At 43.4% G+C, this 19945-nt stretch overlaps 1 long non-coding RNA gene across 1 annotated transcript in view; it reads right to left on the bottom strand.

The window, feature by feature from the left end:
- The window catches only part of LOC310661184, a 101934-nt gene extending 82455 nt beyond the window's left edge, over positions 1-19479 (bottom strand). The window contains exon 1 of the long non-coding RNA XR_014503821.1: positions 19317-19479. This is a non-coding gene — a long non-coding RNA (uncharacterized lncRNA). The remainder of the gene's footprint in view (positions 1-19316) is intronic.
- Positions 19480-19945: the final 466 nt, after the last annotated feature.

Raw genomic sequence — 19945 nt, 5'->3', positions numbered from 1 at the left:
CACCCCGATTTCCAGCGCCCTTTGAACTACTTGTTGAGTGGTCTTAGGTCTCTCTCCCCTTGCAATCTCATCTTTCACATTTGCATTCAATCCTTCCCAGAAAAGGTCTCTGACTGGAGCAGAATTCTTCTCCCACCCCAGCGCGTGGACTAATGCAAAAAAGCGGGCATGATACTGCCTTACACTGGCTCTGCCTTGTTTGAGACCATGTATGTCTCTTCTGGCAATATCGATGTCTATCTTTGATAAAAAACATGAATCCATAGCTTTAATGAATGCATCCGCATCTTGGAGCGCCGGATCATTATCTCTCCATAAATTTCTCAGCCACGCTTTGGCTTCCCCATGCAAATGGGATAGGATAAACCCCACTTTTTCTCTTTCATCTCTAAAGTCCTTTTCCAGCAGATTCAGCGCAAAGAGCAAGTCTGCTCGGAAATTAGGGTACTGTGGTAAACTCCCGTCGAAATGGGATACCAGGCTGCCTCCCCTTTTCCCCAGCCCTATGCCCTCTGGTTTGGGTCCCAGTTGCCCTTGTCTAGAAAGCATGTCCAACCTGGCTTGGAGATCCTTGCAGACTGTATCCATTTCCTCTTCCCTTTTTTTGGAGGCACGCACCTCTGCGTTGAGTTGAACCACAGCATTTCGCAGGTCTGTCCATTCCTGTTCTGTAGTCATCTTGTCTGATTCTTGTGAGCTCGCAAAGCACCACTTCTCTCCCCTCGCTACGTAGACTCACGTTGCGAGGTTCTTGGTGGAAAATCTTTTGTTGGATGGAGCTTACTGTCAGGGCTGGCTCCTGGTCCCAGCTCACAGAGGACCAACGCTGGCTGGCATTTATGTACAAAAGTCTTTATTGAAGTACAGTATCCATTTCCACTCCGCAGCGCTCCAGCTCTACGTCTAGGCTTTAGACCGGCGAAGCTCCATCTGAGTCTCCGCCCCCTGTGCACCAGTTTAAGACTCTAGCTTTACTCCACCTCTTCTTTCTCCTCTGGGTCCTGCTGCCCTCCGGGGCCCCTGTCTCCCTGGATTCTTCTGAGGCTGACGATGACCCCCCTGACTCCTCCCGCTCCCTTCGGCGGGCTTTAGGACCTGGCTCTCTTCCCGGGCTGCCAACTGTGCCTCCCTCCTGTACATTTGAACTTGGCGCGCGCGCGCGTTTAACTTTCCTGATGACCGTTTCCTCACTCCCCGACGGAGGTGTGGTCAATCCTGCCTCATGTTCTCCCGCTGGCAGCGCGCCACCTGATCCCGATGCCTGGGACTCCTCCCCCCTACTGCACTCTGGGGGGGACGTGGGCCCGGATTTCCAACTGCTACTCTCTGAGTCCCCTCTGCCCCCTTCTTCCCGAGGTGTTCCCCTGGGCACTCCCCTTGCCCTGACCATGGGAGCTCCTTTCTGTGAATCGTCCGATTCACTGGAAAGACTCAGAGACCTCGGATCGCTGTCATCGCTGACATCTCCTTCGGACTCCTCCCCTTCACTCTCCATTTCCTCCTTATCCTGTGCCTCTGCTCCTGAACCCCTGACAATACGTTTTTGTATACAGTACTTGGCGGGAGAAACCACATTGCAAAATTCAGAGAGGTGCAGATTTTGAAGGATTCACAATAATATGTACACAGCCATAATTTGGTGAGGTGGTTGGGCTTAGGCAGCAAAAGAGCTCTGAGCTCCAGCCTGAAGTCTTGCTACTTTCCGACCAAACACTGTCGCAGTTTCATTCACTCAGCAATTATTGCTGGGGAGAAACTGTAATTGCTTGATGCTGTGTTGAAATGTATAGCCAAATTACAAATATGTGGGTCCTGCTGTTCTTTTCTGTTCAGTTCCTCCATGTAACATTCACTACGTGTCTTGATTTATTGGTGCAAAACAGATGTTTCCTGTGTTCCTGAGTGCTTAGGACGCAAATGCCCATCATTCAGCCCCAAGCATACCTTTTTTGACCTCCAAAAATGTTTACCTCATGGGTACACTAAAGCCACTGTGACGTTAGGAGGACACACTGAAATGCTATACAGGGCAGTGTCTCAACCAAGTTCCTGAATCTTTATTGAGGAACACTTTATGGGCCTAGGTTTTAACGCACTAAAATGGAAATTTAGCAAGAATGGGGTTTTAATGTTTAGAAATGGAAAGCAAAAACATTGGCAAAATCATTGTGGAGAGGGAGCAGAGAGTCTTTAGCAATGTGATATTTTGGCGGGAAAGCATTGAGTGCAAGTGGTGTGGTGGAAAGTACTGGAATATTCCAAGTCTGGCTTCCGGGGGGTAGGGGATGTTATACGAAACAAATTCCCCCTCAGATTTCGCAGAGAAATGACATGCAGAAAGGCATCAAAAGATAGACATCCTGATTCAGCCAATGTGCACATTGGTTGCAGATATGGGGAATGGTCATGACTCCTTGGTAGAACTTCTGCAAGTAGGGCTGTGAGGAGAGAACCAGCCAGAATAGTCAATGCTAAGTGAAATGGACCAATGGTTTGACTCAGAATAAGACAGCTTTGTTTGTTCTTGAGCATATTTATCAGAATGTGGACCCTGGTCCTGTTGAATATGGCAAGCATGTCTTTTGCTGAAGGTGAGGCCACTATTTCATTTGACAGAGCAACATCCCGTTCAGCTTCACCTATTACCACCTCCTCTCTCTTGGAGCATGCACGATCTGGAGGCAGTTGCTGGTTGATTTAATGATGGAGTCAGGGTATAATAATAATAATAATTTATTATTTATACCCCGCCCATCTGGCTGGGTTTCCCCAGCCACTCTGGGCGGCTTTCAACAGAACCTTAAAAACACAACACAGCATCAAACATTAAAAACTTTTCCCAAATAATTCTGCCCTCAGATGTATTTTTTAAAAGTTGTTAATTTCCTTGACATCTGATGTTCCACAGGGCGGGCGCCACTACCGAGAAGGCCCTCTGCCTGCTTCCCTGTAACCTCACTTCTCGTAGCTAGGGAACCACCAGAAGGCCCTCGGTGCTGGACCTCAGTGTAAGGGTAGCCACTTATGCATTGCTAAAAAAGAGGAAAAGGAATGAGGACTTTTCTAATAAAGGTTTCCTTCAATGTCCGTATGACACTTTTTTGCTGAATTACGTCCTCACAATATCAAGCTAATCCTCTGATTCCCTTTGGCAAATGAGATAAACAGTGTTTCAAAAGGACAGAAAATGTATGAATAAAAGTTTAAGAATGCAGTGTTGTTGAAATCTGAGAAAGTCAATTAAATAGACTGATCGGAAAGTCAAATCCCCACTTAAGTTGGTTTCTTTTGCCCAAATGCTTAACTGAAGCAATGGTTGTGTGTCAGCTTTCAATTAATTTTTATTGCATGTATACACTCATATTTTACTCAGTGGTGCATTTTCCCAAATGACCTTTCTTTTCTCTGACAGAAAATTAAAAATATAACAGAAGCTCAGTATTTGGGGGGGGGGGGGGGTTCAAGTAAAAACATACATTTTCGCAATTTGAAATGATATCATAATTTGCAGTTACCGTGGTGTATGTGAAAGGATATTCTATTTTACTGTAGGAGGGTTGAGTAGATAACCCATTGGCTACATTCCAACTCTAATCTAGAGATTTCAAAAATGTGTTTATGATTTATGAACTGGAAAGGCCCTGCTGGTGTCGGCTTTAATCCAGTGCCTTTTTCATCCAAGATACAGCATATGTGTATTTATTTATTTTCTTTCATGCGTGGCCACATATGTTATATGATGCAAAATAAAATACTGGGTTCTACCACTTTTAATGCTCCATCTATTCAAATGGCTGAAGTTCTTTAGGGTAAAGGCACATTTCACCTGCCAACAGATGTTTGTCAAAGCCAATGAGACCCTCGCTTCTACCCCATAGCCAATGTGTCTGCTGCTAAGTCTATGATCTCCTCGTACAGCCTCAGATTTGAATAATGCATTCAACAGCGTCAATATGCTGCAAATATTTCTTCCACAGTACAGAGGAACAGCCTTCCTGGGAGGTATGTTCCACTGTGCTCAGTGTAGCTTATGCCCAAGATGGAAGAGTGTGTAGAATTTCATCGTAAGGTGATGCAAAGTTCTTTATCGGCTTCTCAACTGGTGTGAGTCAGAGCCTCATGTGAATCCATTAATTCAGCCATGAAGTCACTGTGTGGAACTGGCAGCCTGGACCCTTACCTCCCCAATCCCAGGGCCGGCCCACTCATAAGGCAAGGTGAGGCAACTGCCTTAGGTGGCAGGATCCACAGAGGTAGCAGATCCCAATGTATATCTTTATTACCCTTCTTCCTTGTTAATGATATAGATCTTCACTCACTCCTTCTTCCCTAGCGGGGAAAGGGGGATGCCATTTTGTGGTTCGCCTCAGGTGCCCACATGTCTTGGACTGGCCCTGCTCCACACTTACAGGGCAACTTTGACGAGTGACTGGGGCTGCCCAACTGCTAATCATTGTGATGTCAGGTGACCAATTTCCCTTTCTCCACATGGCATGAAATCAAACAATGTGGAAATACACACAAGGCTTTGAAGCTGATTGCCTGCAAGCCCAGTTTTGGACAGGGAACTACATCCTCACCTGCCCCACACCTGATAATAACAATAAGTACAGTGGTGCCTCGGGTTAAGTACTTAATTCATTCCGGAGGTCCGTTCTTAACCTGAAACTGTTCTTAACCTGAAGCACCACTTTAGCTAATGGGGCTTCCTGCTGCTGCTGTGCCGCCACTGCACGATTTCTGTTCTCATCCTGAGGCAAAGTTCTTAACCTGAAGCACTATTTCTGGGTTAGTGGAGTCTGTAACCTGAAGCGTATGTAACCCAAGGTACCACTGTAATAGTAAAATAGAAATTCTTATTATGTATAACCTACCTGCTACATGGGATTTGCAACATAAAAATCATATAATAAAAATATAATCAAATCACATTTAAAAGTACCTGGAAGAACAGATATTAACCAGAGAATAAGAATGCCTTGGAGATACATAGAAAGAAAAGGGAATTCTATCATGAATCAATTTCAGGAAAGGCAAAATCTCCTGCTGACTTTGGATGTTCAAGCAGCAGGTGAGGCTTTCAGTGCAGGCTGAGGTTCTAGTGATACTTTGCATATATGCATGAAAGAGCACCTCCACTCCCATTGTTCAGCCCACTGAACAATGATGATCCACCATTGGTGATCCACCATCAAGGACCTTCTGGCGGTTCCCCCACTGGGAGAAATGAAGCTACAGGGACCCAGGCAACGGGCCTTCTCGGTAGTGGCACTGACCCTGTAGATTACCCTGCCATTAAACGTCAAGGAGATGAGTAACTATATAACCTTTAGAAGACATCTGAAGGAAGCCCTGTATAGGGAAGATTTTTAATGTTTCATTATGTTTTTGTATATGTTGGAAGCCACCCAGAGTGGCTGGGGCAACCCAGTCAGATGGGTGGGGTACAAATAATAAAATCTATTATTATTATTTTGTTGTTGTTGTTTAGTCATTTAGTCGTGTCTGACTCTTCATGACCCCATGGACCAGAGCACGCCAGGCACTCCTGTCTTCCACTGCCTCCCGCAGTTTGGTCAGACTCATGTTTGTAGCTTCGAGAAGACTGTCCAACCATCTCGTCCTCTGTCATCCCCTTCTCCTTGTGCCCTCCATCTTCCCCAACATCAGGGTCTTTTCCAGGGAGTCTTCTCTTCTCATGAGGTGGCCAAAGTATTGGAGCCTCAGCTTCAGGATCTGTCCTTCCAGTGAGCACTCAGGGCTGATTTCCTTAAGAATGCATAGGTTTGATCTTCTTGCAGTCCATGGGACTCCCAAGAGTCTCCTCCAGCACCATAATTCAAAACTACTACTACTACTACTACTATTATTATTATTATTATTATTATAAAAGCACCTATCATTCTGGGCCTTGGACCACTTTCTGCATTTCTGTGCTGCGTGTGCTGATACAAAGTGTATTCGTAAATAAAGGTTTAAAGCAAACCATGGCGACTTCATACAAAAGCTCTCTGTAGGCTATTTTGCCATGGTTTATGGCGAGGACTGAATAGAACAACTAGGAGATGCAAAACGAAAATAAAAAATCTCAACTACCTCACTGCAATTATAAGCATATCATTACCCAGCATCCCATCTGCTGCGGGTGAGGAAACAGTCAACAACACAAGGCATGATGTCAAGTATTAAAGACACAAGTGAGGGAAAGAAACAGTTGTTGTTCTTTGATGTACAGTTGCTATTCCGTTCCTATTATTCGGCCGCCAAGTCCTTCACTCCATGTACACTATAATTTCTATTGAGACAGCTTAATGTCAGCATTGGCAGCCGAAACTTGGAAAATAACAGATTGGCAGGGGGGAGGGGAAACCTACTGCGTTTTTGTCAATAGAGTGAAATTTTCAGTGTTCCCACTCTCTTGCAGAATGGCAATAACAGGCAGAGGAGGAGTACGATTCATTGGGCAGTTATTGATTTTAGTAACAGGCTTAATGGTGTCCTGGACTGCTCCCCAAGTGACCAATCTTTTTCTTTTTTTTTAATTGTCACTGGGTGGCCAGACTCCCCTCTATCTGTAGGATACGTGCCATGCTGCTAAAACTTCTAATTGGATTCTTAAATCTATTATTATGTTGGGGATTAAGCAGAGGCTGTACTGTCTGTGCTTTCCAATTCTAAGATTCTGTTCTTTCCGGGTAAAACTTTACCACTAATTAAATTTATGACGTTTTTGCTGTTTATCTCCCGATGGAATTAACAAGGAAAGTTGTCCTGCTCACTGGATCTTCACCCTGACCATGATTCTGTAATGTGCCATCGTTGTATTATTGATGTCTTACCCATCAGGTGGTCACTGCAGGTATTATCCTGATCCTGTTCAACTGATTTCTTAGAAACATCCAATGGCAAAGTTACTATGTATTAAATCAAAATAATATAAAACCTTTTGCTTTGCTTTGTCTTTTGTTTCCTAAACATTTATTTTTATGAGTCTTTAGTTATATTGGCTTTTTTTATATAGAAAACAACAACATTTATTTATTTATTTAGCATTTTGCATCAGAGTATTTGACATTCTTAACATTAATAATCAGAAAAACAGCAAAAGAAAATGAGGGGGAGGACTACAATTATTATTCATGAAGCAATACAGTAATGAGATGAAAGGTATTTACAAAGCCTAGGTAATACTATTCCTTGCCCCAAAAATCTCAGTTAATTCTATTGAATACATTTTAATTTGCAATCTCAAAGTACTCCCAGCCTGTGAGAGCTAATTGAATGGACAGGTACCCTGTCCATCTTCCTAAAGTGTTGGTGCTGACCTTTAAAGCCCTAAACGGCCTCAGTCCAGTATACCTGAAGGAGCGTCTCCACCCCCATCGTTCAGCCTGGATACTGAGATCCAGCTCTGAGGGCCTTCTGGCGGTTCCCTCATTGCGAGAGGTGAGGTTACAGGGAACCAGGCAGAGGGTCTTCTTGGTAGTGGTACCCACCCTGTGGAACACCCTCCCTTCGATGTCAAGGAAATAAACAACTATTCAACTTTTAGAAGACACCTGAAGGCAGCCCTGTTTAGGGAAGTTTTTAATGTTTGAAGTTTTATTCTGTCGTTAAGGTTCTGTTGAAACCACCCAGAGAGGCGGGGTAAAAATAATAAACTATTTTTATTATTTTATTATTATTATTATTATTATATTATTATTATTATTATTCCTAAGAGTAGCCACAGGGCTGCATGCGATGCAGCCTATATTTCCCTCTGGATGGAATGTACACACCTACAAAAGTCAATTTTTAACTTAGCCCAACAGAATAATTACTAGATCCATTAGTAAATAATTACCCATAATGCTTTCCAGTTCATTTATAATATCAGCCCAGAACTTATTCCAGAACAAGTCCAAAATATATGGAAGAGTATTCATCTTACATCTTCAACATGTGCTACTCGGGGTTTTATAAATGCGACTGAGACATATTGGTATCATGTACCATCGGAAAAGCAATTTATTAAAACTTCTCCCCTTGAGACTTACGCTAATAGAGTTTTGTGGCAATTCTTTCATAACCATCTCCAGGTGTCTGTCAAATATGACCCAACCTAGGCCTCTTTCCTATTTAGATTGATAGGAATTATCTGCAATTTCTGAATCGGTAATAACACAATATATCTTACTTCATAATTGTGTTGATTCTTCTTTCAGTATCAAAGTTAGCTAGTTCTCCAGAACCAAAGTACAGACAATTTTTCTAATTCTGCGAATATTGGCAGAATTATGAGTGATGTTTCTACAAGTCAGCAGTAACCTCATTGACAATACCTTTGTTAAGTAATTTCCAACCTAGACAGCATCTTAAAAAGCAGAGACATCACCTTGCCAACAAAGGTCTGTATAGTTAAAGCTATGGTTTTCCCAGTTGGGAGCTGATCGCCAAAAAATTGATGCTTTTCAATTATGGTGCTGGAGGAGACTCTGCCTGGCGTGCTCTGGTCCATGGGGTCATGATGAGTCGGACACGACTAAATGACTAAACAACAACAAGAAGAAGTCGTCACTGGACACAGTGCAACTTACTTCAGATTAGACGTGCATAGGCAAATCTCATTGGAATCAATTAGATAACTTAGCGACTTGCTAAGCGTGACTAACTGTCTGTAAATTTGTCCTTGGGTGAGTTATTTTTTTTATTGTTTCGATTTCTTCATGCAGTTCTGAAACATCAGGGCAAGATTTAAATCATTGGAGAGCTACTGCTGGAAATATTATGCAAACTCTGTATGAGTCAAACAAGCTTTAAAAATGTCATCTGATAAAATGTCATCATTGGCGTAGCGCATCTGATGCACAAAGTGCTTTCAAGTCCAGCCAAGAAGCCACACAGAAAATATGTGCACATCTGCACTGAACCATTCACTTCAATGGACATATGAAATGGCTTTCTACGTTGAAACTAATGAGGAGTAGGGGAGGGGGCTTGTATGCTTCAGAGGTCCTAGGCCTGGCACAAATCTGAGGCTCAAGGTTTTGTTCATCCTTCCAATAAGGGAGCTCAGTAGCAAACATATTTGAAGAACTGCTTGAGCTTTTAGATATCTATTGTGATTTTGAAATACACTTTTTTAATGCTAGTCATAAGCTATCTTGGAGGGATTCTCATCCTAAAAGGTCAGATATAAATAATTGCATCAAATAAGTCTACAAATAGACACGACTATTTTTACACATTACAATGAAGAACATGAGATCTCCACCCCCAGACACTAACAGTGGAATATTGGGGGAAAACATCACTTCTACAGCCTCCTGGAGATATTTGATGATTTTATTTTTACAGTTTAGGAACATAGGAATCTACCTTATACAGTGGTACCTCTGGTTACAAACGTAATTCATTCCGGAGGTCCGTTCTTAACCTGAAACCGATCTTAACTTGAGGTACCACTTTAGCTAATGGGGCCTCCCGCTGCCGCCACACCACCGCCACGCGATTTTGTTCTCATCCTGGGGCAAAGTTCTTAACCCAAGGTACTACTTCCGGGTTAGTGGAGTCTGTAACCGGAAGTGTTTGTAACCTGAGGTGTTTGTAACCCGAGGTACCATTGTACTGAGTCAGACCACTGGTCCACCTAGCTCAGTCTGCGATGACTAGCAGGGCCTCTCCAGTGTTTCAGGCAGGAGATATTCCCAGCCCTACCTAGAGACGTCTGGGACCATCTGCCTGTCAAGAAGATGCTCTACCACTGAGCTATTGCTCTTCTCTTAAAGCGTGTCAATTGTATTCATGAGCAGAGCACTGGCACCTGCAATATAATGATGGTTTGCAGCTGTATAGAAAAAGAGCCAAGCATGTACCCTCCATAAATCTATAAATAACGTATACACCCATTGATAGATGACAGATCTGAGCCAGAATTCAAGGATAGGCTCTGAATAGTTGCAGGACAGTCCATCTCTCACGGTGTATAAGGCATCGAGGGAGGGGGTGGTACCTCTGGTGGGAGACACGTCATGCTCCTTTTTGGGTAGTTTGTCCACCCTTGGTGTCCAAGCTGCATTCAGCTGCCTCTCACCTGTGGCTTCTAGAAGCTGTATGCCACTTTCAGTTGGTTCAAGAATGTTGAAGTGAATAGACCAAAGGAAAATACGCTGAAGATGCCAGCGAAAAGAGGAATTCTGCATAGGCTTCCCCGTAACAAAAGGATGTTGCACAAACAAACAGCAATGCCTGAACAAAATGTTTCCAGATACTTAGGAAGCAACCGAGCCCAAGTCAAACATGCTTAACAGTGCAATAATCCTATGCATATCTGCTCAAAAGCTAAATGGGACTGACATGTGTAATTGATTTCAATAGGATAGAAATAGGATGCAGTGTCATGTGGAAAACAATTATTTTCAGTCGTTTTAAGCTAACAGGAATGGTTGATTCCAAGCTTTAAAGTTATTCTTACGCATAAATGCCTGTGCGGTTGTAAAAACAGGTAAGAGGTCCAAGTCAATGTACGAACACTTCTGCTACAACGGATCCCAAGGTATTTAAAATGTTAAGCTCCTGAAAACCACACGGAGCTAGACTCATATGCATGCCAAACACCAGTGGTTATGATCCAGTCTGTGGTTATATGTGCATTTAATGCCCCTAAGATAAATGGGACTTAAGAATGCATAGTAAGTGGGTTACGTCCCATATAACACAGAACTACTGTTTATCCAGGCTGAGAACCAGTATTTTCCAGATGTTCTTCCACCTACCGAGATAAATGAGGTAGTTCCTTTCTGGGAAAAGACCTCCCACTCTTGCTTCTAGTCAAAGCCAAGAAGAGCCTTGTGGTGCAGTGATTAGAGTGCTGGACTCAGACCCAGCAGACCAGGGTTCAAATCCCTCACTCAGCCCAATCTCTCACATGAGGGACGGCTAAGGGAGCTGGGCATGTTTAGCCTGGAGAAGAGGAGGTTAAGGGGTGATATGATAGCCATGTTCAAATATATGAAGGGATGTCACATGGAGGAGGGAGAAAGGTTGTTTTCTGCTGCTCCAGAGAAGCGGACACGGAGCAATGGATCCAAACTACAAGAAAGAAGATTCCACCTAAACATTAGGAAGAACTTCCTGACAGTAAGAGCTGTTCGACAGTGGAATTTGCTGCCAAGGAGTGTGGTGGAGTCTCCTTCTTTGGAGGTCTTTAAGCAGAGGCTTGACAACCATATGTCAGGAGTGTTCTGATGGTGTTTCCTGCTTGGCAGGGGGTTGGACTCGATGGCCCTTGTGGTCTCTTCCAACTCTATGATTCTATGATTCTATGATTCTACACCTACCTCGCAAGGTTGTTGTGAGGACTGAATGGAAAGGGGAAGCACCATGTACACCACCTGGAGTTCCTTGGGGGGAAAGTTGGGATATGAAAGCAATAGTAATAGTAAATTGGGAAAATAAGAAAGCAGTCTTCTATTTCAATGTATTGTGTGTGCTGCTGACCTTTTAAAAACTGCATAGAGAAACTTGATGTGATAAGAACGTCAAATGCCTTTGGCACATAATCTACACGATGGATCCATTTTTGTGACACCCGTAACACTGTAAGGATTCGGGGAAAGTGTATGCAATGACACCCTACCACGCTTCAAATTATCAGCATGCTTTCATTTATCTAAATCACAGGTTGGCATTTGTCTAATAGTCATTTCTGCTGGCCACTGGTTCCCCCACCCCTGACCTGGACAGTGTAATCCAATCAATCAATCAATCAATCAATCAATCAATCAATCTTTATTGTGGTAAAAGACTAGATAGCCAGAGCAATCCTATATATGCTTACCCATAACTAAATCTCACTACAGTGGTACCTCGGGTTACATACGCTTCAGGTTACAGACTCCGCTAACCCAGAAATAGTGCTTCAGGTTAAGAACTTTGCTTCAGGATAAGAACAGGAATCGGGCTCCAGCGGCGTGGCGGCAGCAGGAGGCCCCATTAGCTAAAATGGTGCTTCAGGTTAAGAACAGTTTCAGGTTAAGTACGGACCTCCGAAATGAATTAAGTACTTAACCCAAGGTACCACTGTATATTCAACAGGGCTCTCTCAAGTAAACTGCATACAGGATTGCAGCCTAAGGCTCTGGCGATCTCTCCTTCCAAAGGGAACTATCTCTTTCCCGGGAGAGCCTCACCACTTGGGGAAGCAGAGCGAGCGCAACAGATACCTTGGGAGCCGTTTCTAGTACTGAGCACCAGATGAACAACAGCTGGTATGTGTACAGGGCACCTGGCTCTTCTTGCCTAGTTTGCATTCTTCTCCGAAAAGAAAGAAAGCCAAACCGCTAGTCAGAGAAATGTGCCCTATTAGCCAGAGAAAATAACCTCCCTTCCCCTAAAGGATAAATATGACGAATTCCCATCCTAGACTCCTTTCTCGTAGCTCAGCAAAGAAGTGGTTTTGAAGCAGCACCAGAAAGAAGCTTAAGAGAACAGCAGAAGTGCATAGCTTGCTCTTCCCTAGCATGGTGGTTATTGTATATTTGCTTTCCTGGCATAACTTACAGCAGAGGTGGGGGATCCCATTCAACCCAAGGCCCTCATTGCCTTCTGCTTAAGCTCCCAGGGGCCACATGGCAGTGTGGGCGGGGCTAGATGCAAAAGTGGGTGGGGCAATTCATATGTCACCTTTGTACATGTATAGCAGGCTAGTTTCTGCCCATCCTCACACAGCTCTCTCAGCCCTCCACCCAGAGAAACAAGAGAAGAAGAGGAGGAGTTTGGATTTGATATCCTGTTTTATCATTACCTGAAGGAGTTTAAAAGCGGCTAACATTCTCCTTTCCCTTCCTCCCCCACAACAAACACTCTGTGAGGTGAGTGAGGCTGAGAGACTTCAGAGAAGTGTGACTAGCCCAAGGTCTCTCAGCAGCTGCATATGGAGGAGCGGAGACACGAACCCGGTTCCCCAGATTACGAGTCCACCGCTCAACGTTCAAGGACTTTGGCAAAAACGCACAAGGAGGATGTGAAGCAGCACCAGTAATGGGTGTAATCTCAGGAAAGTCCCTTGGGAAAGAGACTTGGAGGGGGGCATTCAGACCCCTGTGTCTAAGGCAGCACAGGTCAATGAGGATGTGCTGCACAAGGAAAACACCCCAAGTTCTATCCCTGGTGAAAAGGCCTGGACTGCGAACTGATATGAGCACATCCTACGAATGGGCTAGATAGACCACTTATCTGATTCTGGATGAGGCAGTTTCATATGTCCTTGGCACAAGTCCTTTGCTTCAGCATCATTAGATCTTACTTTAAAACCCCCGAAATGAAATAATTGAACTCTGTGGGTATCTTTTCTAATAAAAGACCATTCAAATAAGACAGCTGGGGGCAGGGGAAGGAGGGTGGGGAGTTCAAGATTTAATTATAGGAAACCCTTACATTTTCTATCAAAATGTGTTTTATTTAATTAATTATATTATTTCATTTGCAACCCATTCTTCAATGAATATTTCGATCCCAGAGCAGGGAACGATGAACTAAAATAGCAAAAAATAAAAAATGCAGAGAAGGGGAAAGGTACACCCTGACCGTTAGGATCCACTTATGGACGACTGTGGGGTTGCATGCTCATCTCACTCTATAGGCCGAGGGAGCTGGCGGTTGTCCGCAGGAAGCTTCCAGGTCATGTGGCCAGCATGACTAAGCCGCTTCTGGCAAACCAGTGCAGCGCACGGAAACGCTGTTTACCTTCCCGCCGGAGCGGTACCTATTTATCTACTTGCACTTTGACGTGCTTTCGAACAGGAGCTGGGACTGAACAACGGGAGCTCACCCCGTTGCGGGGATTCGAACCGCCGGCCTTCTGATCGGTAAGCCCTAGGCTCTGTGGTTTAGCCCACAGCGCCACCCTCGTCCCTATGCACAAATTACAGATTCCATAAAAAAGTAAGTCTGAAAAAGATCTGCTGAAGACCTGTGTGCCAGGAGGGAAGGCAGAAGCAAGGCAGCCCAGGACAGGGGACATACATACCACCAGCTCCCAGTTGCCACGAGAAGACCCAATTGTCCAGTTTCAATTTATATATTGATTTATTTCATTAAATTTATACCTTGCTTGATAGTAGAACAAAAGCGCACACCCAAAAAAACCCAGCTCCTTCAAAGCAGTTTACAAAAGAAAAAACAGTAAAATCAAGGGGGGGAAATCATATATTTGTTTTAGTGTTTATACAGTGGTACCTCAGGTTACATACGCTTCAGATTACATATGCTTCAGGTTACAGACTTCGCTAACCCAGAAATAGTGCTTCAGGTTAAGAAATTTGCTTCAGGATGAGAACAGAAATCGTGCTCTGGCAGCGCAGCAGCAGCAGGAGGCCCCATCAGCTAAAGTGGTGCTTCAGGTTAAGAACAGTTTCAGGTTAAGAACGGACCTCCAGAACGAATTAGCGTATTTTTTGCTCTATAAGACTCACATTTTCCCTCCTAAAAAGTAAGGGGAAATGTGTGTGCGTCTTATGGAGCGAATGCAGTCTGCGCAGCTATCCCAGAAGCCAGAACAGCAAGAGGGATTGCTGCTTTCACTGCGCGGAGATCCCTCTTGCTGTTCTGGCTTCTGAGATTCAGAATATTTTTTTGGGTTTGTTTTCCTCCTCCAAAAACTAGGTGCGTCTTGTGGTCTGGTGCGTCTTATAGAGCGAAAAAGACAGTAAGTACTTAACCCGAGGTACCACTGTATTGTAAACCGCCTTGGGTGCTTTTGCAGGAAGGCGGTAAATAAATCTAATCAATAGATAATTAAAGGCACAAACAGCTTGACAGCTCCGTCATGAAACCAATCAAAACCAAACAGCGGCGAAACCAAACAACAATTCAAATTTTCAATTTACAGGAAAGGAAAACTTGGCACACGCCAATAATCCCTTTCTTGAAGGCATCTTTAGCGGTCTGGAAAGGGAAGGTATAAAAAGCTTAGCTGCTTTTGGTACCTTTAATGGTCCTTCACACAAGCAAACAAAAGTTTTGAGTCAGAGGAGTGAGTGGGAAGCAGCAAGGCTAAATTGGCTTAAATGCTTTTTTAAACACAGGCTCACTGTGACAAGAGAGCAGTCAAAGGCTATATTGCAAAGCAGGCTGTGCAGCATGATTTCCAGTACATCAAGGAGTACACTTCTTGCTGATCCCTGTATAACAGCATAACAGACAGACAGGGCTTTGGTACCGTTTGAGAAGCTAGCATGAACCTCCACACAGCAGCCCAGAGGATTAGTGTCAAGCATATATAAGCTGCTTCATGGGGAGAGTATAGCACTCAGAGAACAAGATTTGGGAAACAATATAATGGGTGAAAAGTGGTCTGAGATGTGGGTGAGGAAGCCAGTGAAAACTGTATCCACTTGGGTGAGGGGAAATTCTCTACAATGAATGCAAATATGGCACCTCAACCCTCTCAAGTCATCACATATATTGCAGGCACCACAGAATGCAAATCCAGAATAATAGCAGGAGACCAAGGAACTAATGTCTCATTTTCAAATGTGGTGATCCCAGTGCAAATAGAAAATACACAATAAATGAATGAAAACTTGATCAAGATTACCATAATCTTGTTATGTGAACTGCATTAAGCACTTGGGAAAAGCACAATATGATATTAAGTCATTACTGATTGCAGAAGAATTGATACTTTTGAATTATGGTGCTGGAGGAGACTCTTGAGAGTCCCATGGACTGCAAGAAGATCAAACCTATGCATTCTTAAGGAAATCAGCCCTGAGTGTTCACTGGAAGGACAGATCCTGAAGCTGAGGCTCCAATACTTTGGCCACCTCATGAGAAGAGAAGACTCCCTGGAAAAGACCCTGATGTTGGGAAAGATGGAGGGCACAAGGAGAAGGGGACGACAGAGGACGAGATGGCTGGACAGTGTTCTCAAAGCTACCAAACTGCGGGAGGCAGTGGAAGACAGGAGTGCCTGGCGTGTTCTGGTCCATGGGGTCACGACTAAATGACTAAACAACAACAGTCCTAGGTCACATTCATACCATATGTTTAAATGCTATGATACTACTTTTAACAGTCATGGCTCCCCCCCCCCAAAAAAAATCCTGGGAGCTGTAGTTTAAGGGTGTTGTGAGAACCCTATTCCACAACACGACTAAATGACTAAACAACAAACGTTATATTGGTATGTAGAGAGAAAAGGTAGCTTCTTTTTGGATAGTAATAAGGCAATCATAGCAGGTCAGCTCTTAGGAGAAAACACACACACACACACATTTTATTACAGTCCAGAGACCCACAAAAGCGAAATACAACAGAAATAAAGGGGTAAAGACTCCAAGGCAGTCGCTACGTTTTATACAGAGCATGTTGATTTCTATTTCTCTTTAACCCTGAGAGAAAATTTGCTATGGCCAAGGTAGTATCATTTGACTTAAACAGCTTATTGCTCTCCAGGAGTCTTAAAAGACTTGGAGCAACATTTTCTCTTTTTTTTAAACATGAGGATTTGGCCATGCAAGCACAAAAGGCTACAAAGGAGAAGCGAGCATTCACCTTAATTGTTCCGGGGAGGTTTTTATTGCCCATTCGGAGCAAACAAAATCCAATAAACTCCACAGAAGCGCCAACAAATGGTGCTCTAATTGAGGCTCGCTGCTGTAATTCCACTCATGGAAAGAAAAGTTACATAGTGCAGTAAAGCACGGCTAAATCACAAGTGGACCCCCAACTTCTTAAATGGACAAAAGTTATCTTCTTCATAGCATTTTCCCTCAAAATCTGTTTATATTACAAGCTGTCAAAAGCTACAGGATATCCAGAGGTAATGCATGCTCTAAGAGGAAAATTTAAAGGCTAAACTCTCCCTAGCCCACATTTCCCTTTGAATTACTGTAGGGAACTATATAAAATAGTGACAGGGTAAGGGAAGGGATTTTATATTTCCTCTCTATCCGGGATGCTCTGTTCCTTCTTTCTGTTTCAGAATGGTCTATAACAGGGTAGTCCAAGTCTTTATATCAAGTAGGCCGCAAGAGTACCTCAGTGTGGAACCCACAGGCAGCGTACTGCCTTGTTGCGGGCAGAGGGGAATGTCCAATGTTGCCGCCAGAAAAGGCTTTACTTTGAAAAGAACACAGATTTTCCATATCTCCATCTGCTTTGGACATGCAACAATTTTTATTATAATACTTAATATATGTGTAGTGCACAAGGTTTTCCATATGTGTTCTCTGGTAGTAATCCTTATTGCTATTCTAGGCTACATCAACAAAAGTATAGTGTCCAGATCAAGGGAAGTAATAGTACCACTCTATTCTGTCTTGGTCAGGCCACACCTGGAATACTGTGGTACCACAATTTAAGAAACATGTTGACAAGCTGGAACATGTGCAGAGGACAAGCAAGATGATCAAGGTCCTGGAAACCAAGCCTTATGAAGAATGGTTGAAGAAGCTGTGTATGTTTAGCCTGGAAAAGAGGCGTCTGAGAGAAGATATGATAGCCATCTTCAAATATCTCAAGGGACGTCACATGGAAGAGGGAACGAGCTTGTTTTCTCCTGCTCTGGAAGGTAGGACTCGAACCATTGGCTTCAAGTTACAAGAAAGGAATTTCCAACTAAATGTCATGAGAAACTTTCTGATAGTAAGAGCTGTTCAATAGTGGAATGGTCTCCCTTGGGAGGTGGTGGACTCTCCTTCCTTGGAGCTTTAAAGAAGGGGTTGGATAGTCATCTGTCATGGATGCTTTAGCTGAGATATCTGCATTGGAGGCGGTTGGACTTGATGACCCTTATGTCCCTTCCAACTCTACAATTGTATGATTCTAAAACCGTGTAAAGCAAGCTGGTATTATTACCACCACCACCAATTTCAAGGGTAAGGGAAGATTAAGGCTGAGACAGAGTAGCTTGCCTACTTGTGTTCATGGCAGAGGTGATTTCCGAATTCGTAGCTCAGTCTCTTACCCACTATGCTGTATTAGCTTTCTCAACTGTGATGTCTATGTAAATAAATAATAAGGAAGTGAGGGGTGGGGAAGAGTGTGGATTTGAGAAAGGGAAGGACCGCAACACAAACCACTTAGAAAGAATCAATGGCTGAGTTGAGAAAAGTCAAGGCACTCAAGAGGTCTTGACTGTTAAGGAATGCAGTTAATGGGTTAATCCCATTAGTGAGGAAAGAACTGGCTCATTCTAGCTCATTCCTGAGATGAACCTGTTTGAACCTTGTGGGTCCTCCTTGCCGGACTACTCAGAGAACTCTAAGTAATTGCAGGACTCTGTACAAATTGACTTAGAAGTTGCATGTGGACTTTCTTCAGCAAGGACTTAGAAGCAGAGAAACCCCTCTGGGAACAGAGGGAGAAAAACCTTAATGTAATTTGTATATCGTGTGTAAAGTGTGCATGCAGCGCAGGATTTCAGGTGGCATGGGTGGTCCCCCACACAGGGCACCAAGCTGAGGGGGCACAAAAAAACAATAACAACAACAACCTATATTTAAATGGGCATCTACTCAAAGTACCGGAAGGAATTATTGTGAAAATAAGAAATATTGTGTGTGTGCACACCAAATTTTGTTCGCTCAGAGGGCGCCATATTATCACCCTGGTGTGTGTGTTGTGTGTGCCAAGTAAGTAAAACAACGGCTCAAATCAGCAGCTTTTTCGTGTTGGTGAACTTAACAGCTTCACTGAAGCATCCATGGCACACAAAACACACACACACACACAGCACAAGATTTCTCGTTGCTGAGCTCAAGCATACACCCCAACATTGACTTATGCTGCCCCAATTCAAATAGAAAACCTACTATCCTTTTTTTTAAAAAAGGGAGAGTATACTTACAAAGTGATATCAGTTTATCATTTAAGATGCCATGTATTTCGCTTTTTGCTCCTTGGGGCATTTTGGGAGATGAAAAATTGATACACCTTTCACTCAGGTTGTACTTACCCCATTTTCCCTGTTTGCTCCTGTCTACAGTCCTTTCAATTATATATAGAAGAGTGCTTTGCTTTAGTTTTAAGCAAGACATATTTAGAAGTCATCCTTTACAGATGCTGCACTCTCTGCAACCTGCCAAGAAGGATGACTTTTGAGTGCAATATTCCCAGGCTGACCAGAACAAGTGAAGCACAGGTGCAGTTTTATACATTCTACACCCAGAAAGATGTCCCATTCAGTTTAATGGGGCTGGAGATAGAATTGCATCCTGGGCATATATGTTGGATTGTGCAGTGAGAAACTTAGTGAATTACAGTGGTACCTTCGGTTAAGTACTTAATTCGTTCCGGAGGTCTGTACTTAACCTGAAACTGTTTTTAACCTGAAGCACCACTTTAGCTAATGGGGTTTCCTGCTGCTGCCATGCCGCCAGAGCACAATTTCTGTTCTCATCCTGAAGCAAAGTTCTTAACCTGAAGCACTATTTCTGGGTTAGCAGAGTCGGTAACCTGAAGCGTATGTAACCTGAAGCATATGTAACCTGAGGTACCACTGTACTGTAGATTGCTCCACAATAGAAATATAGAGCAGTGGGGGCCTCCAAAAAATTTATTCTTCACTAAATTGGATCTCCATTCTATTATTATTAGAGTGTGAACTTGCAAATTAAACTATTTGCACATCAGTTCTCTGGCCACTAAGACGCCGGCCTTCCTGAATTATTAATCTTGCATACTTTTGCAATAAAGTGTTACTCTGAGCCTGCTTATTCCCATAACATCCCTTTTTCCCCTAGATTAAACCACAGATGCCCATTTACTTACATTTTTAACACAGAGCCAGTCATCAATATTTCAGCACTCATGGTTTGTTGCAGATCAAGGTTGACATTGTCATGGTGACAGCGCACAGAAAAACCAAGCCTTTATGCTGCAGAAAGGGCATTATATTGCATCTAGGGATACCAGGAAGAATAAATTAAGAGTTTAATTCCTAGGAGTAACTGAGGAG

The sequence above is a fragment of the Podarcis tiliguerta genome (assembly GCF_965153285.1).
Source record: "Podarcis tiliguerta genome assembly, chromosome: 12".
Taxonomy (NCBI): Eukaryota; Metazoa; Chordata; class Lepidosauria; order Squamata; family Lacertidae; genus Podarcis; species Podarcis tiliguerta.
The sequence above is the reverse complement of the archived record's forward strand: the minus strand, read 5'-3'. Positions and strand labels throughout refer to the sequence as shown.